This window comes from Ranitomeya imitator, chromosome 4, assembly GCF_032444005.1.
Source record: "Ranitomeya imitator isolate aRanImi1 chromosome 4, aRanImi1.pri, whole genome shotgun sequence".
Lineage (NCBI taxonomy): Eukaryota > Metazoa > Chordata > Amphibia > Anura > Dendrobatidae > Ranitomeya > Ranitomeya imitator.
This window is the reverse complement of record NC_091285.1, coordinates 291489277-291512824: the sequence shown is the minus strand read 5'-3', so window position 1 is coordinate 291512824 and position 23548 is coordinate 291489277. Positions and strand designations below refer to the sequence as shown.

At 46.8% G+C, this 23548-nt stretch overlaps 1 protein-coding gene across 2 annotated transcripts in view; it reads right to left on the bottom strand.

Moving 5' to 3' along the window:
- PRICKLE1 (prickle planar cell polarity protein 1) overlaps window positions 1–22804 on the bottom strand; it is a 149938-nt gene extending 127134 nt beyond the window's left edge. The window contains exon 1 of one of the 2 annotated variants that reach the window (XM_069764745.1): window positions 22646–22804. The gene's annotated coding sequence lies outside the window, so the exon portion shown is untranslated. The remainder of the gene's footprint in view (window positions 1–22645) is intronic. The other variant, XM_069764746.1, reaches the window with a different exon arrangement.
- Window positions 22805–23548: the final 744 nt, after the last annotated feature.

Here is a 23548-nt window from a genome sequence, read left to right as displayed (position 1 = left end):
GACCCTGCGTTGCTTAATGCGAATGCGTTTTTTCTGGCATTGGGTTTGCTCTATGAGGAACCTAACCAAGAGATTCAGGCTGAAAAAGCTTTGTTGGCCCTCTCTCAGGGGCAAGATGAAGCAGAAATTTATTGTCAAAAATTTCGTAAGTCGTCGGTGCTTACTCAGTGGAATGAGTGCGCTCTGGCTGCAAAGTTTAGAGATGGCCTTTCTGAGGCCATTAAAGATGTTATGGTGGGGTTCCCTGCGCCTGCTGGTCTGAATGAGTCTATGACTATGGCTGTTCAGATTGATCGGCGTTTACGGGAGCGCAAACCTGTGCATCATTTGGCGGTGTCGTCTGAACCGTCACCTGAGATAATGCAATGTGATAGAATTCAGTCCAGAAGTGAACGGCAAAAGTATAGGCGGAAAAAAGGGTTGTGCTTTTATTGTGGTGATTCAGCTCATGTTATATCAGCATGCTCTAAACGCACAAAAAAGGTTGATAAGTCTGTTGCCATTAGTACTTTACAGTCTAAGTTCATTCTGTCTGTGACTCTGATTTGTTCATTATCATCCATTTGCGTCGATGCCTATGTGTATTCAGGCGCTGCCCTGAGTCTTATGGATTGGTCATTTGCCAATCGCTGTGGGTTTAGTCTGGAGCCTCTGGAAGTCCCTATTCCTTTGAAGGGAATTGACTCTACACCTTTGGCTATGAATAAACCTCAGTACTGGACACAAGTGACCATGCGTATGACTCCCGTTCATCAGGAGGTGATTCGCTTCCTGGTACTGTATAATTTGCATGATGTTCTAGTACTTGGTCTGCCATGGTTACAAACTCATAATCCAGTCCTTGACTGGAAATCAATGTCTGTGTTAAGCTGGGGTTGTCAGGGGGTTCATGATGATGCACCTCCGATTTCTATCGTTTCATCTACTCCTTCTGAGATTCCTGTGTTTTTGTCTGATTATCGGGATGTTTTTGAGGAGCCTAAGCTCAGTTCGCTTCCTCCTCACAGGGATTGCGATTGTGCTATAAATTTAATTCCAGGCAGTAAATTTCCTAAAGGTCGTTTGTTCAATCTGTCAGTGACAGAGCATACTGCTATGCGGGATTATGTTAAGGAGTCCTTGGAAAAGGGACATATCCGTCCATCTTTGTCCCCTTTGGGAGCAGGTTTTTTTTTCGTGGCCAAAAAAGATGGTTCCTTGAGGCCTTGTATAGATTATCGTCTTTTGAATAAGATTACCGTAAAATATCAGTATCCTTTGCCATTGTTGACTGATTTGTTTGCTCGCATTAAGGGGGCTAAATGGTTCACTAAGATTGATCTTCGGGGTGCGTATAATCTTATACGAATAAAGCAAGGTGATGAGTGGAAAACCGCATTTAATACGCCTGAGGGCCATTTTGAGTATTTGGTAATGCCTTTTGGACTTTCTAATGCTCCTTCAGTCTTCCAGTCCTTTATGCACGATATTTTCCGTGAATATCTGGATAAATTTATGATTGTGTATTTGGATGATATTTTGGTTTTTTCTGATGACTGGGAGTCTCATGTTCAGCAGGTCAGGAAGGTGTTTCAGGTCCTGCGGGCCAATTCCTTGTTTGTAAAAGGCTCAAAGTGTCTCTTTGGAGTCCAGAAGATTTCTTTCTTGGGGTATATTTTTTCCCCTTCTACTATTGAGATGGATCCCGTCAAGGTTCAGGCTATTTGTGACTGGATGCAGCCTACATCTCTTAAGAGTCTACAGAAGTTCTTGGGCTTTGCTAATTTCTATCGTCGTTTTATAACTAATTTTTCTAGTGTTGTTAAGCCTTTGACGGATTTGACTAAGAAGGGTGCTGATGTTGCTAATTGGTCTCCTGCGGCTGTGGAGGCCTTTCAGGAACTTAAGCGCCGGTTTTCTTCTGCTCCTGTGTTGCGTCAGCCAGATGTTTCGCTCCCTTTTCAGGTTGAGGTTGATGCTTCCGAGATTGGAGCGGGGGCGGTTTTGTCACAGAGAAGCTCCGATGGCTCAGTGATGAAGCCATGCGCGTTTTTTTCTAGAAAGTTTTCGCCGGCTGAGCGGAATTATGATGTTGGTAATCGGGAACTTTTGGCCATGAAGTGGGCATTTGAGGAGTGGCGTCATTGGCTAGAGGGTGCTAGACATCGTGTGGTGGTCTTGACTGATCACAAAAATTTGATTTACCTTGAGTCTGCCAGGCGTCTGAATCCTAGACAGGCTCGTTGGTCACTGTTTTTCTCTTGTTTCAATTTTGTGGTTTCATACCTGCCAGGTTCAAAGAATGTGAAGGCGGATGCTCTTTCTAGGAGTTTTGTGCCTGACTCCCTTGGAAATTCTGAGCCCTCTGGTATCCTTAGGGATGGGGTGATTTTGTCTGCTGTCTCCCCAGACTTGCGACGTGCTTTGCAGGAGTTTCAGGCGGGTAAACCTGATCGTTGTCCGCCTGAGAGACTGTTTGTTCCGGATAATTGGACCAGTAGAGTCATCTCCGAGGTCCATTCTTCTGCGTTGGCAGGTCATCCTGGAATATTTGGTACTAGAGACTTGGTGGCCAGGTCTTTTTGGTGGCCTTCCTTGTCGAGGGATGTGCGTTCTTTTGTGCAGTCTTGTGAGGTTTGCGCTCGGGCTAAGCCTTGCTGTTCTCGGGCCAGTGGATTGTTGTCACCTTTGCCTATCCCGAAGAGGCCTTGGACGCACATTTCCATGGACTTTATTTCGGATCTCCCTGTCTCTCAAAAAATGTCCGTCATCTGGGTTGTGTGTGATCGCTTTTCTAAAATGGTTCATCTGGTACCCTTGCCTAAGTTGCCTTCCTCCTCTGAGTTGGTCCCTCTGTTTTTTCAGAATGTGGTTCGTTTGCATGGGATTCCTGAGAACATCGTTTCTGACAGGGGATCCCAGTTTGTGTCTAGATTTTGGCGGACGTTCTGTGCTAAGATGGGCATTGATTTGTCCTTTTCGTCTGCATTCCATCCTCAGACGAATGGCCAGACTGAACGAACTAATCAGACCTTGGAAACTTATTTAAGGTGTTTTGTTTCTGCTGATCAGGATGACTGGGTTACCTTTTTGCCGCTGGCCGAGTTTGCCCTTAATAATCGGGCTAGTTCTGCTACCTTGGTTTCTCCTTTCTTTTGTAATTCGGGGTTTCATCCTCGTTTTTCCTCTGGTCAGGTGGAACCTTCTGATTGTCCTGGAGTGGACATGGTGGTGGATAGGTTGCATCGGATTTGGAGTCATGTGGTGGACAATTTGAAGTTGTCCCAGGAGAAGGCTCAGCAGTTTGCTAATCGCCGTCGCCGCGTGGGTCCTCGACTTCTTGTTGGTGACTTGGTGTGGTTGTCTTCTCGTTTTGTTCCTATGAAGGTCTCTTCTCCTAAGTTCAAGCCTCGGTTCATCGGTCCCTATAGGATCTTGGAAATTCTTAACCCTGTGTCGTTTCGTTTGGATCTCCCGGCATCGTTTGCTATTCATAATGTGTGTATGAGGTACCTGTTGTTCCTTCGCTTGAGCCTCCTGCTCCAGTGCTGGTGGAGGGAGAATTGGAGTATGTTGTGGAGAAGATCTTGGATTCTCGTGTTTCCAGACGGAAACTCCAGTATTTGGTCAAGTGGAAGGGTTATGGTCAGGAGGATAATTCTTGGGTGGTTGCCTCGGATGTTCATGCTGATGATTTGGTTCGCGCTTTTCATAGGGCTCATCCTGGTCGCCCTGGTGGTTCTCGTGAGGGTTCGGTGACCCCTCCTCAAGGGGGGGGTACTGTTGTGAGTTCTGTTTTTGGGCTCCCTCTGGTGGTTACTGATGGTACTGGGTGACTTGTCTTTCCTGGGTTTCTGGGTTCCACCTGTTCCATCAGCATATGGGAGTTTCCTATTTAACCTGGCTTTGCTGGCATTTCCTCGCCGGTTATCAATGTATCCAGTGTGTCTTGTTACCTCTGCTCCCTGCTCCTAGAACCTTCTGGACAAGCTAAGTTTGGATTTTCCTGTTTTGTGTTTTGCTTAATTTGGTTTTTAGTCCAGCCTGCAGATATGTGATTCTCTGCTGCTGGTTGCTCTAGTGGGCTGAAATTGCTTTTCATGTACCATGAGTTGGCACATGAGTTCAAGTAATTTCAGGATGGTTTTTTGAAGGGTTTTTCGCTGACCGCGCAGTTCACTTTTGTATCCTCTGCTATCTAGCTTTAGCGGGCCTCATTTTGCTGAAACTGTTTTCATACTACGTATGTGCTTTCCTCTCATTTCACCGTCATTATATGTGGGGGGCTGCTATTTGCTGTGGGGTATTTCTCTGGAGGCAAGAGAGGTCTGTGTTTCTTCTGATAGGGGAAGTTAGATCTTCGGCTGGAGCGAGACGTCTAGGATCATCGTAGGCACGTTCCCCGGCTACTTTTATTTGTGTGTTAGGTTCAGGGTCGCGGTCAGCTCAGGTTCCATCGCCCTAGAGCTTGTTTGTATCTGTGCTTGTCATTTTTGTGATCCCCTGCCATTGGGATCATGACAGCCGACGTCCATCGCAGGAATTTCAGCATGGAGTCGCCGGTGAATGACGTCCGTGCGCTGACGTCGCTGCCAGCCTCCGATTGGCTGGCGGCTTTAACTGTTGCCTTGCGGGCCCGGACGGGCCCGCAAGCAACAGAGGACACTGAACCTGCATCTCAGACGCAGGTTCAGTGTACTGTCTGAAGCCTGCCGCTGGGGCCCGATGGGCAGATCAGATAGGGCCCGATGCGGGCCCCCTCTGCCCACTGGGCCCCTTACGCCAGTCACGGCTGCAATGCCCTGATGGCGGCCCTGATTCCCACACACATGAAATGCTGGGCAAAACAGGAGCAATATACCTCGGAAAGGTGACTCATCTACAAGATGACAGACGGGTTGGGAAGACTGAATTAAAACTGCCTGACCATCTTTTATTGGAGGGGGCAGTCAGTAGGTCCCTTGTTATTCTCTAAAAACATTGTGAGGACACGTGGTTGCCTTGTGATATAAATTTCTTCCATTAGAAAATATTGATTCTTAGTCTGATTAAGAACAATTTAGCAGGACTGATAACTTGCCTACATGCTGATTAAATCTATATTTGGCAGATGTATAGTCAAATTAATTATCTACTCCCACAGTTTGCCAAATGGCAGCAGCGCATCCAGTTACAAGACAATGCTGAGTTTTATAGCTGATGCAACGAAGAAATAGGGTTTGATCAGCAGACATTTTTACACAGAGTTATGATTGGGACACTTGCACAAATGGTCATTCGGCTATTCATTAGCCTGCGCAAATGGGCCTGTAGTGTAGGTAGCTTACTTATAGTGCCATTATGTTCCACAGCGCTTTATAGACATTATTATCACTGTCCCCATTGGGGTTCACAATCTAAATTCCCCATCAGTATGTCTTTCAAGTGTGGGAGGAAACAAGAGTACCTGGAGGAAACCCATGCAGACACAGAACTTAAACTCTTTGCAGATGTTGTCCTTCGTGGGATTAAACTCAAGACCCCAATGATGCCACTACACTGCCCCTAAAATTGTATATTCTTTGCACTTGTGGTCACCCCTGGGCATGAACATCATAGTCAAATCAAATGCTTCTGAAGTACCGTAAATGGCAGAATTATGCTCTATATACCGTATTTCATTTTCTTCAAATGTTTAACTCCTGGCAACTTGGGGGTGCTAATGTTCTGTGTAATCAATTATACTGGAATCAACAACTGAATTCCTTAAATGGCAAAACTCATTCTCTCTAGATGCCCTCTTTTGGCTTCAAGTATATGAATCCCCATGGGGTCTTCGTTTAGCCCCCGGGCAAAGAGTTGAGTAATTAAGCAGATTTTCTTTTTCAGGCAGTTTTCTACCATGACTACTTTCTCACTACTGCACCTTTTGGGCAATGCCAACAGTTTAGAAAAATGGGCAACATGCCCACATTATGTAATAGAAAACACTCTATACAGGTCATCTGCAAAAAGAGGAAAAAATGTGTGCTAAAATACATCAGAGGGAAACTTGCAACAGACTTTATTAAACTCAAAGGCAATCAGTCTAGCGGGGAACACTTGAAAACGCTTTTGGCTTGCAGCTGTCTTATGCTGCCAATAATGTGTGTAACTGGAAGCATTTCAAACAAAATTGCCGCTAAAGTCAAATGAACATAATTGTGATCTACAGGATATTTGCCTCAGATAACAAAGGCAGCTGAAAGAGAAACATCTGCACGAAATAAAAGTTCAGACAAACTAATATATATTTAATATACAAGCATACACACACATGCAGTTCTCAAAGGCTTTCCTCAAGGCTATGTCTACTTAGCATTGTTACCAATCAGATGTACAAAATACAGTGGAATCTGGAAGACAATTAAGACATTTCAGTGAACACCCAAAAAAAGTTTGCCAGCAACACATTTCAAAGCACATTGTGTACCTGACTCCTGGGAGTCATTCAGTTGTGTTAACAGTAGTATGGAAATGGTAACTTAGCAGATGTCTGCTGCAATCTAGTCCACCAGGCTCCAAAAACATTAACAGTGGATAAAAACTGCAATAGATGTGAGTGACCGTAAAATAAAAAAACACTGTTCAAGTGACGGAAGTCAGACAAGATCTTAGAAATGGTGACACTTTAAAACCAAAACAACTGAAATAACACCAAGTTTTTGATCTACAATCTGTTGAAAGTGGCTGTCAATCCAGAGACTGCCTTGTCACCAATAAACCCAGCAGATAATTGCTCACTTATCTGCAAGCTAGAAAACACGCTTGGATGGCCAAGGAAATTTGATCACTTTGTTACCTTCAAAACATAACACTAACAAAGTTAAAAACGCAGAAAAGAATGCAGCATTGCCATAAAGCAATGTGCACAATGTGTAATGTGAAACAGGATAGGGAAAAACTCCAAAACAAATACAATCAAAAACGGCCTTCAATACAAGAGATGATTACACAAAAGCCAATCATTTCAATAAAACTGAGCAACACACGAGTCTTGAAATGTTTGCCTTTGCGTTTAGCAGACTTTAAGGTTGCACATTTCATTTATCCTCAGAGCTTTGTTTTTTGGATCTATGGAAATCTACTATGCATGAATGCATACTACAGCAAATGTAGGGGTGGGGGGCGTAAAAGAGGATTTAAAGGGAACCTGTCATGTGATTCATGCGGCCCAAACCACAGGCACCATAAAAATCAGAGCCAAGCTGCACAATTGTAGCCAGCTGTTTTATTTTCTGAAACGCTGCAGCATTTCAGAGAAGACATAAAAGATCCAGATGGAAACCACAGCTATAGACAAGACTAGTCTAGCACTGCCTAAGGCCAGCTTTACCCATTGCTGCTCCAGGTGATCGAGTGGTGCTGCGAGAAGCTGGCTGGGCATAGCACCCAAGCTTTGAATACTGCTGCCCATAGTTCGGGACGCATGAATCAAGTGACAGGTTCTATGTAAGGCTACTTTCACACTAGCGACATGCAGACGCAACGATGCCAGCGTTGTTAGCGCCGCACAACGGGTGCAGCGGATGCAGATTTTCATCGCATCCGCTGCCCCATTGTGAGGAGCGGGGAGGTGGGGGCGGAGTTACATGTAACGTTTTTTGCTCCCGGCGGTCCGCCACAACACGGCGCAACCATCGCACGACGGTTGCGACGTGTGTCAATGCGTCGCTAATGTTATTCTATGGGGCAAAAACGCATCCTGCAAACAACTTTGCAGGATGCGTTTTTTCCCCTAAACGACGCATTGCGACGTATTGAAAACAACGCTAGTGTGAAAGTAGCCTAAAACATACCAGATGCTTTGTTTACTAAAGCTGTGAACACAAAATAATAAATATAATACAATATAGTATAATATTTAATCCAAAAAAGGAGGCTACACATCCAAAGTAGTGCAGAAGTAAGAATCCTTTACTTACCAACACCAGCTAAGCTTTAGCTCTCTCTACAGAGCGAATCTCAAGTGCCACAGAGAGCTGAAAACATAGCTGATGTTTGTGAATAAAGGATCCTTACTTTTTCACTATTTTGGATTTTTATATCTTTGATAGAACATTCTGCCAGTATCCTTGGAGGACATTTCCACCCATTTAAGCAGTGCTGCAGTTTTCCTTGATTTTCATTATGTACAGTAGAGACCAAAAGTTTGGACACACCTTCTCATTTAAAGATTTTTCTGTATTTTCATGACTATGAAAATTGTAAATTCACACTGAAGGCATCAAAACTATGAATTAACACATGTGGAATTATATACTTAACAAAAAAGTATGAAACAACTGAAATTCTGTCTTATATTCTAGGTTCTTCAAAGTAGCCACCTTTTGCTTTGATGACTGCTTTGCACACTCTTGGCATTCATTTGATGAGCTTCAAGAGGTAGTCACTGGAAATGGTCTTCCAACAATCTTGAAGGAGTTCCCAGAGATGCTTAGCACTTGTTGGCCCTTTTGCCTTCACTCTGTGGTCCAGCTCACCCCAAACCATCTCGATTGGGTTCAGGTCTGGTGACTGTGGAGGCCACGTCATCTGGCGTAGCACCCCATCACTCTCCTTCTTGGTCAAATAGCCCTTACACAGCCTGGAAGTGTGCTTGGGGTCATTGTCCTGTTGAAAAATAAACGATGGTCCAACTAAACGCAAACCGGATGGAATAGCATGCCGCTGCAAGATGCTGTGGTAGCCATGCTGGTTCAGGATGCCTTAAATCTACTATATAATTGTCTAAGGTCCACTTCCGTCTTTCTGTCTGTCTGTAACGGAAATCCCAAGTCGCTGATTGGTCGCGGCAAAACAGCCGCGACCAATCAGCGACGGGCACAGTCCGGCGGCAAAATGGCCGCTCCTTACTCCCCGCTGTCAGTGCCCACTCCATACTCCCCGCTCACACAGGGTTAATGGCAGCGTTAGCAGACCGCGTTGTGCCACGGTGTAACGCACTCCGTTAACGCTGCTATTAACCCTGTGTGACCAACTTTTTACTATTGATGCTGTCTATGCAGCATCAATAGTAAAAAGATCTAATGTTAAAAATAATAAAAAATAAAAAAAAGTTATATACTCACTGTTCGTCGGCCCCTCGGATCCAGAACCGGCCTTTCCCGCTCCTCGCGACGCTCCGGTGACCGCTCCATGCATTGCGATCTCGCGAGATGATGACGTAGCGGTCTCGCGAGACCGCAATGCACTCTTGGGACCGAAGCGCGTGAGGAGCATCGGTAAATGCTTCGCCTGGATCCGGGGGGCCAACGGAAGGTGAGTATATAACTATTTTTTATTTTAATTCTTTTTTTTAACAGGGATATGATGCCCACATTGCTATATACTACGTGGGCTGTGCAATATACTGCGTGGGCTGTGCTATATACTACGTGGGCTGTGCTATATACTACGTGAGCTGTGCTATACACTACATGGGCTGTGCTATACACTACGTGGGCTGCGCTATACACTACGTGGGCTGCGCTATACACTACGTGGGCTGTGTTATACATTACGTGGGCTGTGTTATACACTACGTGGGCTGTTATATACTGCGTGCGTGGGCTGTTATAAACTATGTGGCTGTGTTATATGCTATGTGGGCTGTTGTACACTCCGTGGGCTGTGCTATATACTCCGTGGGCTGTGTTATATACTACGTGGCTGTGCTATATACTCTGTGGCTGTGCTATATACTCCGTGGGCTGTGTTATATACTCCGTGGCTGTGCTATATACTACGTGGGCTGTGCTATATACTCTGTGGGCTGTTATATACTATGTGGCTGTGCTATATACTCCGTGGGCTGTGCTATATAATCCGTGGGCTGTGCTATATACTACGTGGCTGTGCTATATACTACATGGGCTGTTATATACTACATGGCTGTGCAATATACTATGTGGCTGTACTATGTACTACGTGGCTGTGCTATATACTACGTGGCCAGCCGCGAACAATCAGCGGCAGACGCAGTCCGGCCACGAATTGGCGCAGGATTTGAACCACGCTTCGCTAATTGGCCACGGTTGGCCGAATCCTGTGTATTCAATGTATTATTCTAAAATCTTCATAAATAGACTACATACATATTCTAGAATACCCGATGCATTAGAATCGGGCTACCATCTAGTTTTGAATAAATCCCCAACAGTGTCACCAGTAAAGCCCCCCCACACCATCACACCTCCTCCTCCATGCTTCACGGTTGGAACCAGGCATGTAGAGTCCATCCGTTCACCTTTTCTGCGTCGCACAAAGACACAGTGGTTGGAACCAAAGATCTGAAATTTGGACTCATCAGACCAAAGCACAGATTTCCACTGGTGTAATGTCCATTCCTTGTGTTCTTTAGCCCAAACAAGTCTCTTCTGCTTGTTGCCTGTCTTTAGCAGTGGTTTCCTAGCAGCTATTTTACCATGAAGGCCTGCTGCACAAAGTCTCCTCTTAACAGTTGTAGAGATGTGTCTGCTGCTAGAACTCTTGTGTGGCATTGACCTGGTCTCTAATCTGAGCTGCTGTTAACCTGCGATTTCTGAGGCTGATGACTCAGATAAACTTATCCTCAGAAGCAGAGGTGACTCTTGGTCTTCCTTTCCTGGGGCGGTCCTCATGTGAGCCAGTTTCTTTGTAGCGCTTGATGGTTTTTGCCACTGCACTTGGGGACACTTTCAACGTTTTCCCAATTTTTCGGACTGACTGACCTTCATTTCTTAAAGTAATGATGGCCACTCGTTTTTCTTTACTTAGCTGCTTTTTTCTTGCCATAATACAAATTCTAAGAGTCTATTCAGTAGGACTATCAGGTGTGTATCCACCAGACGTCTGCTCAACATAACTGATGGTCCCAATACCATTTATAAGGCAAGAAATCCCACTTCTTAAACCTGACAGGGTACACCTGTGAAGTGAAAACTATTTCCAGGGACTACCTCTTGAAGCTCATCAAGAGAATGCCAAGAGTGTGCAAAGCAGTCATCAAAGCAAAAGGTGGCTACTTTGAAGAACCTAGAACATAAAACATATTTTCAGTTGTTTCACACTTTTTTGTTAAGTATATAATTCCACATGTGTTAATTCATAGTTTTGTTGCCTTCAGAGTGAATTTACAATTTTCATAGTCATGAAAATACAGAAAAATCTTTAAATGAGAAGGCGTGTCCAAACTTTTGCTCTGTACTGTACATACAACATTCTAATTAATCTACCCATAAATAGTTACCTGTGAGAAGTACACAAAACCTATAGGTCTTGCAATTGCAACCTACTGTTTTATAAATAATAATCTTTATTATTATATAGCGCTAACATACAATTTACATTTACACACATTATCATCGCTGTCCGTGATGGGGCTCACAATCTAAATTCCCTATCTGTATGTCTTTGGAATGTGGGAGGAAACCCACGCAAATACAGGGAGAACATACAAACTCTCTGCAGATGTTGTCCTTGGTGGGGTTTGAACCCAGGACCCCAGCACTGCAAGGCTGCAGTGCTATCCACTGAGCCACCGTGCTGCCATATAGGTAATCATAAGACAAGGCGAGTCACACTTTCATCAAGGCGCCATTTTCATGCAAGAGCAAAAAGGGTTAAGTTTTTTCTGTATACCCTGGCACTGACATCATATTAGAAGAAGCTGTCATTTCAGGTCATTAGATTGGACAGGGACAAACATCTGTAAAAATGAGCCCCTTGTTACACTCACGAAACTGGCCCTGAGTTTAGTAAACGATCAAACATGTTTAAAATGCTACACATCATTTATTGTCTTTGATAACAACCATGAATGTGTTGATACAGAATCAACATCATAATCTACACCAGTTCCACCAACATTTTGCATCCATTATATAAAAACCTTGTTCTATTACCTTATTTACATGCATGGGGAACAAGGGAGGGGGGGCAGAACAAGCTACCTAGAAAGTCTATTAGAATGAATGGGCTCATCCACATGTCGATGTGCAGCACATCAAACTGCACAACCACAGGAAAAATACTCGGCTATCAGCATTGGTTTTCTGCTGTAGATAGTAAGCAGGTGTCAGACTTTTCAGGCAAATCCAACACATGTTAATCTACTACAAAATGGTTCAACAGCAAAATCAATTTGGGATTTTTTTTTTTTTTTTTTAAATATATCTACAACTTAAGGCTAAAACCAGGCGACACATCTGGCTTAATATAATACTAAACCTTGCTAGCTGGAAAGGATTTGCTTTTGAACCATACAGGTGTTAATGATGCAGAAGACACGGCAGAGATTATAATCACACAGGAGCAAGCTCAATGATTTTAGCACGATAAACACATAGCACATGACTGTATAGGGCGACCTTTAATGGTGGGTCGCTATATGATTTTGAGCATTGGGTTGGATAAAAGCAATGGGTCATTAAGTTAAATATGCAAGGCTGCTGAACAACTTTTAAAATGATCCTTAAACTCTAAATGTCCTATAATAAAACTGATAGTCATTTACTCCTGTCAGTAATGTAATTTTAGGAAGGATATAGATTATATATATCTTCTCATGTTATCGCATTTGGTGGCAGGGTATATGATAGAGACATAGAGTAAAGCTTATGTTAAGCCCCACCACTTGAGCCTAGGCCACTCCTGTGGTTTTGAGTGTCATCCTGTTCAAGTCACCTGATCTTTGCAGCCAGCCAAGTCTCAATGGAAAGTCATTACTTTCTGTTCTAGTGGTGAGCACCAAAGTGGCTGCACTAGAGAAATGGGGTTTAGAGGCTGCGTGTAGAGCTTCTTTCACTACTAGAGCTGAGCAAAAAGATTTGGGGATGCCAGAAAATAAGAGCAGATCTACAGGGCTCTTGTCCGACATGCTAGCAGTGGTAATACTTGCAAAACTTTTTATTCAACTCAATTATATTTATAACAGTATGAAAGCTGGACAATCCCTTTAAGGAAATCATGTTCAAAATAAATGGTTATGGTCTGTCAGTCAATCATTATGTCAGTTAGTTCTAGAGCCATATGAGTACACAAGCGATATGTTACTGGCGTATTGCTGGTTGTATTGCAGCTTGCAGGTTTATTCATGCCTGTTGGTCACCATTACTCAATCGAAGAAGAACATTTTAGAGCTTTGTACATTGGAGTAAAGAATACATAATATGAATAACTTATCAGGAAAAGCCTTCAACTTGCTGCCCTTATCATAGCTAGGATGGCATTAGCTGCAAGATATGTGTTCTCTTTATTTTAACGTGAAATTCAACTGTAGTGGACCCCAGATCTACAAAACATACACTGCTCAAAATAATAAAAGGAACACTTAAATAACACAATGTCACGCCAAGTCAATCACACTTCTGTGAAATCAACCTGTCTAGTTATCAAGCAACACCAATTGTGAATCAATTTCTCCTGCTCTTGTGTGAATGGAATATCCAGAAATGAAAGACGATTAGAAAACAACCCCCTATAAAAGGGGTGGTTCTGCAGGGAGTGACCACAGACCATTTCTCTGTTCTCATTCTGTTTGGCTGTTTTGGTCACTTTTGCATTTAGTCATTGCTCTCACCAAAAAGGTACTGTATATGAGGTGACCTCTACAACCCACAGAAGTTGCTCAGGTAGTGTTGCTCATCAAGGATGGCGCATCAATGCGAGCTGTGACAAGAGTAGCTGTGTCTATTAGCATAGTGTCCAGAGCATGGAGCGGATACCACTAGACAGGCCAGTACATGGAGACGTACAGGGGGAAACAACCCAGCAGCAAGACTGCTACCTTCTTCTTTGTGTAAGGAGGAACAGTGCCAGAGCCTTGCAAAATGACCTCCAGCAAGCCAATAACATCCACGTGTCTGCTCAAATTGTCAGAAACAGACTCCATGAGTGTGGTATGAGGGCCTGATGTCCACAAGTGGGTACTGTGCTTACAACTCAACGCTGTGCAGGGTGATTGGCATTTCTTAGAAAACACCAAATTTCTCAGATTTGACATTGGCGGACTGTGCTCTTCACGTGTGAGGGCAGGTACACACTGAGCACATGTGAGAGAGTTTGGAGATGCCGTGGAGAACATTCTGCTGCCTGCAACATCCTCCAGCATGACCAGCTGGCAATGGGTCAGTAATAGTAAGGGGAAGCATTTCTTTGGAGGGCCTCACAGCCCTCAATGTGCCAGCTGAAGGTATCCTGACTGCCATTAAGTACTGGGATGAGATCCTCAGAAACATTGTGAGAGCATATGCTGGTGCGGTTGGCTCTCGGTTCCTTCTGATGCATGACAATGCTAACCCTCATGTGGCAGAAGTGTTTCAGCAGTTACTGCTTGATGAAGGCATCGATGCTATGGACTGGCCTGCCCATTCCTCAGTCTGAATCCAATCGAGTACATTTGGGACATCATGTCTCGTTCCATCTACCAACATCATGTTGCATTACAGACTATCCAGGAGTTGACTGATGCTTTAATTCAGGTCTGGGAGGAGATCCCTCAGGAGACCATCCGCATCTGCCGCCGCCTCATCAAGAGCATGCCTAGATGTTGTAGGGAGATCATACAGGCATGTAGAGGCCACACACACTACTGAACATTATTTCCTTGTTTTGAGTCCTTTCCACTGAAGTTGGACCAGCCTGTAATTTCACTTTCCACTTTGATTTTGAGCATCATTACAAACGCAGACCTCCATGGAATATTAATTTTTATTTATATTGATCATTTTTATGTTTTATTCTTAACGCATTCCACTATGTAATAAAGATTTGCAACGTATATTTCATTCAGTGATATCTAGGATGTGGGATTTTAGTGTTTCATTTACCGTATTTTTTGAGCAGTGTACATCCACAAGTTACTTTTCAATGCAAATAGCAAATATCAACAAACCCAGAAAAGCAAAAGTAAGAGACCTGAAAGTTCCTCTTCATTAGAAAGACTACTCTGGCTGCTACTAGGGAATTTGGAATAAATAATTACCTTTGCTACTAACACAGACCCAAAGAGTACAGAAGTCACAGACTAATGAAGGTTTACTTCTCTGCCCAGTTCCCTTGTGGGATATTGTTGAGAACAGCCTTTTTTTTTTAGGCACACATCTGCCTCCAATCTTAATGGTTTAACTATTAACCACACACAATATGCTTTTTTTTTTTTTTTGCTTATTCATAAAGACTCATACCAATCCCTATTATAAAGCGGACAAACCACAACTCCCTATACATCAGATTATAAAACATGATAAACTGTTCTCCTTGTCTGGGCCTTCTGTAGCAGAATACATCTGTCACTTGAGCTATAATAAATTGCCTTTTTCCCCCTTAACAGGGTCTCTGAAATGCCACTTGGTTCAACCCAAGTAACAGACATTGAAAAATACAGAGAAAAATCCTGATATCATTGTGATGCTGCCCGGCCTTTTCACTGTTCTGTTCTCCACAAAAACATCACATAAAAAACAAACAAAAGAAACAGAAAATGATTTCTATGTTATAAAGATATTTAATGCTGACTCAAACTTCTGTCTCAGACCTTGTTCAGGTTAGATCTACCAGCCTCCCTCCCTATCAGGAAAACCCTTCTAGTATTTCCTGGCTCTAGGCCTGATTGCATGGAGAATTACTGTAGCATCACCCACATCCTCTTCTTCCCCTTCCATTAGACCCCCAGCAAAAGGTATAATGATAGATCTCAATCCACAGGCAAAGAAAGCCACCAGAATACCTATTGTACATTGAAGTCAAACTAAACTGAACTCTGCTTGACAGGATGATAAATGGTCCCTCTTTAATACCTCCAGCAAGAGTAAATATTGCTTAACATAGAAGATTCCTCAAACACTGCATCACCTCTCTCTTCCAAACCTATACAAGTTGTAGAATCCCCAGGAAGAAAGCACGGAAAAAGTCAGGTTTCCTAAAGTTTCCATCTAAGTGGCAATTTAGAATAGAAGTGTCTGACTTTATGTAATAGAGATACCTATAGGGGTTTGAACTCTCCCAGGGGGCTAGTATAATTTCTTACAATGGCATGGGGCTGAAACTTTGACACCTAGTTAGTGAAAGCAAAAACTTATTGGGATAGGACCAGTTGTCACCAAAGTGACAGAGAACAGCTCAATTCCCACATCTGGAGCCACATTTGGGCAAACACTCTGAAACTCACACCCTTGTTGGCCTGCTAAAGAGACAGATGGAAGCGCTCTGCACTAAACCACACACTTAGGTCATGTATACACATAGAAAAGTACAAATAAAGTCTATTTAGAAATCAGACCAGTATATATGTACCATCAGGGGGTGGTAAGTGTGCCCACATGTACCCAGAGTACCATGTGCAATCTACTAGCAAGCACAAATGAGGGAAGAGACATCTTCTACAGCTTCAGATGTAGTTCTTATATTCCGAGAATGGCTCACATCCACCCTCCCAGCCCCTTCTCACTTCTCTGGCTTCTAATCAATCATGTTGTTCCAAGACTTCACTAGCACTAAGTGAGAATCAATAAATGAATTAAAATGCATTATCCCCACTGAGAGGTCAGACTGTACAGAAAAATGCCTGTACTTTAACTAAACATTAGAAGAAGATTAGATAGTTATATTTAATTGAAGGATGCTGGAATTTCTCGGCATAGCCTTATCCAGAATAAGACTGGAATCATGTATACAGGTTTTAGAGCCAGATGTGAATACAAAAAGAGAAGAAACAACAATCTTTTCTTCATACTTTTTTCCAGCCTAATGCTAGTTTTATACTGCACAGCTTTCTACTATGAGATGCCAAATCCAGGACTGCAAGCATTTGACTAGTAGAAATCATGAGTTGGCCGACACATTCGATAAGCATTGTCGGAAAAAGGCCAAGAATTCGCACCAACGATTAGCCCTATGCCAGCAGCAGCTGAAAGATCAGGACGAACGGCAACCAGAGTCAGATTCCCAAGGTGCCATATTGGGCACGTAAGGCTTGTAGACTCAACCAACAGCCAAAATAAGATACCGTACATGATGCGAGAGGGCACAGTTTTTGGAAGGCTGACTAGCAATGGGTATAATTTTCAATTCATCCCAATATGATTAAAATCAGCAATTCTCACTTTTATGAATAATACCAAGTGATCATACTTTGTCCTTAGCATCACATAGATCCTAGAAATGCTCTCCCACCGATGCCAGCGTCACTTTCCAGTGGCCTGTCTGGTGGGCATCTGACACTAGGACCGGTGGAGCCGCCGACAGCCAGTGAAGCCTGATGTGTCGCCACTGCCTCGCCATTACATGCGACAGCTCGCATCCCAGCTGACGCTGGCCTTTCTAGGGTCTCCACATCTGCTTTTTCTCTCCAGCAATACACAGGATAGAGGGGCTCGCCGGCCCAGCATTACTAGAAGTGTTCTAGCTTAAGCCTCCTTTACATCCCCTCAGGGAAAAGAGTTTCCAACAAGAGAGGATTTTCCAGCTCATTCATTCTGACACATTTCCAATACATGGGATTACATTAATTTCGGGTTTTCACCTCCTAGCACACGACTATGACAGACGCAATAACACCAGTCCGCATTCTCTGGCCTTGAACCCATGATGCTTATTTAGAAGACATGTGATTTAGCCATCAGTCTCATCCCCCCAACTCCCTAAGGAGGTGCCAGTAAGATCAGCAGCTCCATTACATGGCTAACACTAGCCGGCGCCAGATGAGGCGGCCACACTCCGGGGAACAGTCGTCTCTGCACCGATGGCCATAAACTATCCGTTTAATGACTGCAGGAGGCTAATAACCTCATTGTTAGAGCGCAGAGGAGCCACAACTCCCAGCGAACATCCCCTGTACAAGCGCTGCAGCCACACGGGGCCGGCAGGGGGCGCTGCAGAGCAGTGAGCAGCGGGACTCCTCGGAGTGAAGGGTTAACGCAGCAACTGGTGCCCGAAGTGAGTGAGGGTCTGCTCCGAGCCGCCCGTCCCGTTAAACTAATTAAGTCTCTAAGGAATTTCTAGGTGACAGAGCTCCGGGTGGCGGACATTCCTCAGCACATCCCCCTCCAGCCGCCAAGACTGACGAGAATGCACCCAGCGCAATACTGAGGAGAATGCACCCAGCGACACACTGAGGAGAATGCACCCAGCGCAACACTGAGGAGAATGCACCCAGCGCAACACTGAGGAGAATGCACCCAGCGCAATACTGAGGAGAATGCACCCAGCGCAACACTGAGGAGAATGCACCCAGCGCAACACTGAGGAGAATGCACCCAGCGCAACACTGAGGAGAATGCACCCAGCGCAATACTGAGGAGAATGCACCCAGCGCAATACTGAGGAGAATGCACCCAGCGAAATACTGAGGAGAATGCACCCAGCGCAACACTGAGGAGAATGCACCGAGGGCAATACTGAGGAGAATGCACCCAGCGCAACACTGAGGAGAATGCACCCAGCGCAACACTGAGGAGAATGCACCCAGCGCAACACTGAGGAGAATGCACCCAGCGCAACACTGAGGAGAATGCACCCAGCGCAACACTGAGGAGAATGCACCCAGCGCAACACTGAGGAGAATGCACCCAGCGCAACACTGAGGAGAATGCACCCAGCGCAACACTGAGGAGAATGCACCCAGCGCAACACTGAGGAGAATGCACCCAGCGCAACACTGAGGAGAATGCACCCAGCGCAACACTGAGGAGAATGCACCCAGCGCAATACTGAGGAGAATGCACCCAGCGCAACACTGAGGAGAATGCACCCAGCGCAACACTGAGGAGAATGCACCCAGCGCAACACTGAGGAGAATGCACCCAGCGACACACTGCGGAGAATGCACCCAGCGACACACTGAGGAGAATGCACCCAGCGCAACACTGAGGAGAATGCACCCAGCGCAACACTGAGGAGAATGCACCCAGCGCAACACTGAGGAGAATGCACCCAGCGCAACACTGAGGAGAATGCACCCAGCGCAACACTGAGGAGAATGCACCCAGCGACACACTGCGGAGAATGCACCCAGCGACACACTGAGGAGAATGCACCCAGCGCAACACTGAGGAGAATGCACCCAGCGCAACACTGAGGAGAATGCACCCAGCGCAACACTGAGGAGAATGCACCCAGCGCAACACTGAGGAGAATGCACCCAGCGCAACACTGAGGAGAATGCACCCAGCGCAATACTGAGGAGAATGCACCCAGCGACACACTGAGGAGAATGCACCCAGCGCAACACTGAGGAGAATGCACCCAGCGCAACACTGAGGAGAATGCACCCAGCGCAACACTGAGGAGAATGCACCCAGCGCAACACTGAGGAGAATGCACCCAGCGCAACACTGAGGAGAATGCACCCAGCGCAACACTGAGGAGAATGCACCCAGCGCAATACTAAGGAGAATGCACCCAGCGCAATACTGAGGAGAATGCACCCAGCGACACACTGAGGAGAATGAACCGAGGGCAACACTGAGGAGAATGCACCCAGCGCAATACTGAGGAGAATGCACCCAGCGCAACACTGAGGAGAATGCACCCAGCGCAATACTGAGGAGAATGCACCCAGCGACACACTGAGGAGAATGCACCCAGCGCAATACTGAGGAGAATGCACCCAGCGCAATACTGAGGAGAATGCACCCAGCGACACACTGAGGAGAATGCACCGAGGGCAACACTGAGGAGAATGCACCCAGCGCAATACTGAGGAGAATGCACCGAGGGCAACACTGAGGAGAATCCACCCAGCGACACACTGAGGAGAATGCACCCAGTGACACACTGAGGAGAATGCACCCAGCGACACACTGAGGAGAATGCACCGAGGGCAACACTGAGGAGAATGCACCCAGCGCAATACTGAGGAGAATGCACCGAGGGCAACACTAAGGAGAATCCACCCAGCGACACACTGAGGAGAATGCACCCAGTGACACACTGAGGAGAATGCACCCAGCGACACACTGAGGAGAATGCACCGAGGGCAACACTGAGGAGAATGCACCCAGCACAATACTGAGGAGAATGCACCCAGCGCAACACTGAGGAGAATGCACCCAGCGACACACTGAGGAGAATGCACCCAGCGCAATACTGAGGAGAATGCACCCAGCGCAATACTGAGGAGAATGCACCCAGCGACACACTGAGGAGAATGCACCGAGGGCAACACTGAGGAGAATGCACCCAGCGCAATACTGAGGAGAATGCACCCAGCGACACACTGAGGAGAATGCACCCAGTGACACACTGAGGAGAATGCACCCAGCGACACACTGAGGAGAATGCACCCAGCACAATACTGAGGAGAATGCACCCAGCGCAACACTGAGGAGAATGCACCCAACGACACACTGAGGAGAATGCACCCAGCGCAATACTGAGGAGAATGCACCCAGCGCAACACTGAGGAGAATGCACCCAGCACAATACTGAGGAGAATGCACCCAGCGCAATACTGAGGAGAATGCACCGAGGGCAACACTGAGGAGAATGCACCCAGCGACACACTGAGGAGAATGCACCCAGCGACACACTGAGGAGAATGCACCCAGTGCAACACTGAGGAGAATGCACCCAGCGCAACACTGAGGAGAATGCACCGAGGGCAACACTGAGGAGAATGCACCCAGCGCAACACTGAGGAGAATGCACCCAGCGACACACTGAGGAGAATGCACCCAGCGCAATACTGAGGAGAATGCACCCAGCGCAACACTGAGGAGAATGCACCCAGCGACACACTGAGGAGAATGCACCCAGCGCAATACTGAGGAGAATGCACCCAGTGACACACTGAGGAGAATGCACCCAGCGCAACACTGAGGAGAATGCACCCAGCGACACACTGAGGAGAATGCACCCAGCGCAATACTGAGGAGAATGCACCCAGCGCAACACTGAGGAGAATGCACCCAGCGCAACACTGAGGAGAATGCACCCAGCGACACACTGAGGAGAATGCACCCAGCGCAATACTGAGGAGAATGCACCCAGCGCAACACTGAGGAGAATGCACCGAGGGCAACACTGAGGAGAATGCACCCAGCACAACACTGAGGAGAATGCACCCAGCGACACACTGCGGAGAATGCACCCAGCGCAACACTGAGGAGAATGCACCCAGCGACACACTGCGGAGAATGCACCGAGGGCAACACTGAGGAGAATGCACCCAGCGCAATACTGAGGAGAAAAAACCCAGCGACACACTGCGGAGAATGCACCGAGGGCAACACTGAGGAGAATGCACCCAGCGCAATACTGAAGAGAATGCACCCAGCGCAATACTAAGGAGAATGCACCCAGCGCAATACTAAGGAGAATGCACCCAGCGCAACACTGAGGAGAATGCACCCAGCGCAACACTGAGGAGAATGCACCCAGCGCAATACTAAGGAGAATGCACCCAGCGCAACACTGAGGAGAATGCACCCAGCGCAACACTGAAGAGAATGCACCCAGCGACACACTGAGGAGAATGCACCCAGCGCAATACTGAGGAGAATGCACCCAGCGCAACACTGAGGAGAATGCACCCAGCGCAACACTGAGGAGAATGCACCCAGTGACACACTGAGGAGAATGCACCCAGCGCAATACTGAGGAGAATGCACCCAGCGCAACACTGAGGAGAATGCACCGAGGGCAACACTGAGAATGCACCCAGCTCAACACTGAGGAGAATGCACCCAGCACAATACTGAGGAGAATGCACCCAGCGCAACACTGAGGAGAATGCACCCAGCGCAATACTAAAGAGAATGCACCCAGCGCAACACTGAGGAGAATGCACCCAGCGACACACTGCGGAGAATGCACCGAGGGCAACACTGAGGAGAATGCACCCAGCCCAATACTGAGGAGAATGCACCGAGGGCAACACTGAGGAGAATGCACCCAGCGACACACTGCGGAGAATGCACCGAGGGCAACACTGAGGAGAATGCACCAAGTGCAACACTGAGGAGAATGCACCCAGCGACACACTGCGGAGAATGCACCGAGGGCAACACTGAGGAGAATGCACCCAGCCCAATACTGAGGAGAATGCACCCAGCGACACACTGAGGAGAATGCACCGAGGGCAACACTGAGGAGAATGCACCCAGCGCAATACTGAGGAGAATGCACCCAGCGCAATACTGAGGAGAATGCACCCAGCGCAATACTGAAGAGAATGCACCCAGCGCAACACTGAGGAGAATGCACCGAGGGCAATACTGAGGAGAATGCACCCAGCGCAACACTGAGGAGAATGCACCCAGCGACACACTGCGGAGAATGCACCGAGGGCAACACTGAGGAGAATGCACCCAGCGCAACACTGAGGAGAATGCACCGAGGGCAACACTGAGGAGAATGCACCCAGCGCAATACTGAGGAGAATGCACCCAGCGCAACACTGAGGAGAATGCACCCAGCGACACACTGAGGAGAATGCACCGAGGGCAACACTGAGGAGAATGCACCCAGCGCAATACTGAGGAGAATGCACCCAGCGCAACACTGAGGAGAATGCACCCAGCGCAACACTGAGGAGAATGCACCCAGCGCAATACTGAGGAGAATGCACCCAGCGCAACACTGAGGAGAATGCACCCAGCGACACACTGAGGAGAATGCACCCAGCGCAATACTGAGGAGAATGCACCCAGCGCCACAACAAACACCAGGTTAGCAAGCAGTGACCTACCATTCAGTGAGTGCAGCACGGCCCCGGCAGTGTCCTGTGCAATGTACGGAGACTCCTGTCACACAAGCACATTGATAAAGCTCGCAGCCTCCTCCAGTCACCGGCACCCGCCTGTCTGTACGCTCACTCCTCACTGTCTGCTGTCTGCTATGAGACTGCAGCCAGAGCTACACACAGCTAACGTGACAAGAGCGCTCCCGGCTGCTCATTGGCTCAGGCGCACTGCTCTCAGCCAATCAGCGCACAGAGCGATATGAGTCCCAGCTCTGCCGGCTCTCGGTGTCCCCGCAGGACCAGGCTGCTGCCGACGCGTCTATTCAGCACTTTGTGGTGTCAGTATAGTGAGCAGGGCTGTCATAGTCACACACTGCATGCCACACATGGACGTGACAGCAGAGGGCAACAAGCCCTGGCACACAGATAGCCACACACTGCATGCCACCCATGGACGTGACAGCAGAGGGCAACAAGCCCTGGCACACAGATAGCCACACACTGCATGCCACCCATGGACGTGACAGCAGAGGGCAACAAGCCCTGGCACACAGATAGTCACACACTGCATGCCACCCATGGACGTGACAGCAGAGGGCAACAAGCCCTGGCACACAGATAGCCACACATTGCATGCCACCCATGGACGTGACAGCAGAGGGCAACAAGCCCTGGCACACATAGTCACACACTGAATGCCACCCATGGACGTGACAGCAGAGGGCAACAAGCCCTGGCACACAGATAGCCACACACTGCATGCCACCCATGGACGTGACAGCAGAGGGCAACAAGCCCTGGCACACAGATAGCCACACATTGCATGCCACCCATGGACGTGACAGCAGAGGGCAACAAGCCCTGGCACACATAGTCACACACTGCATGCCACCCATGGACGTGACAGCA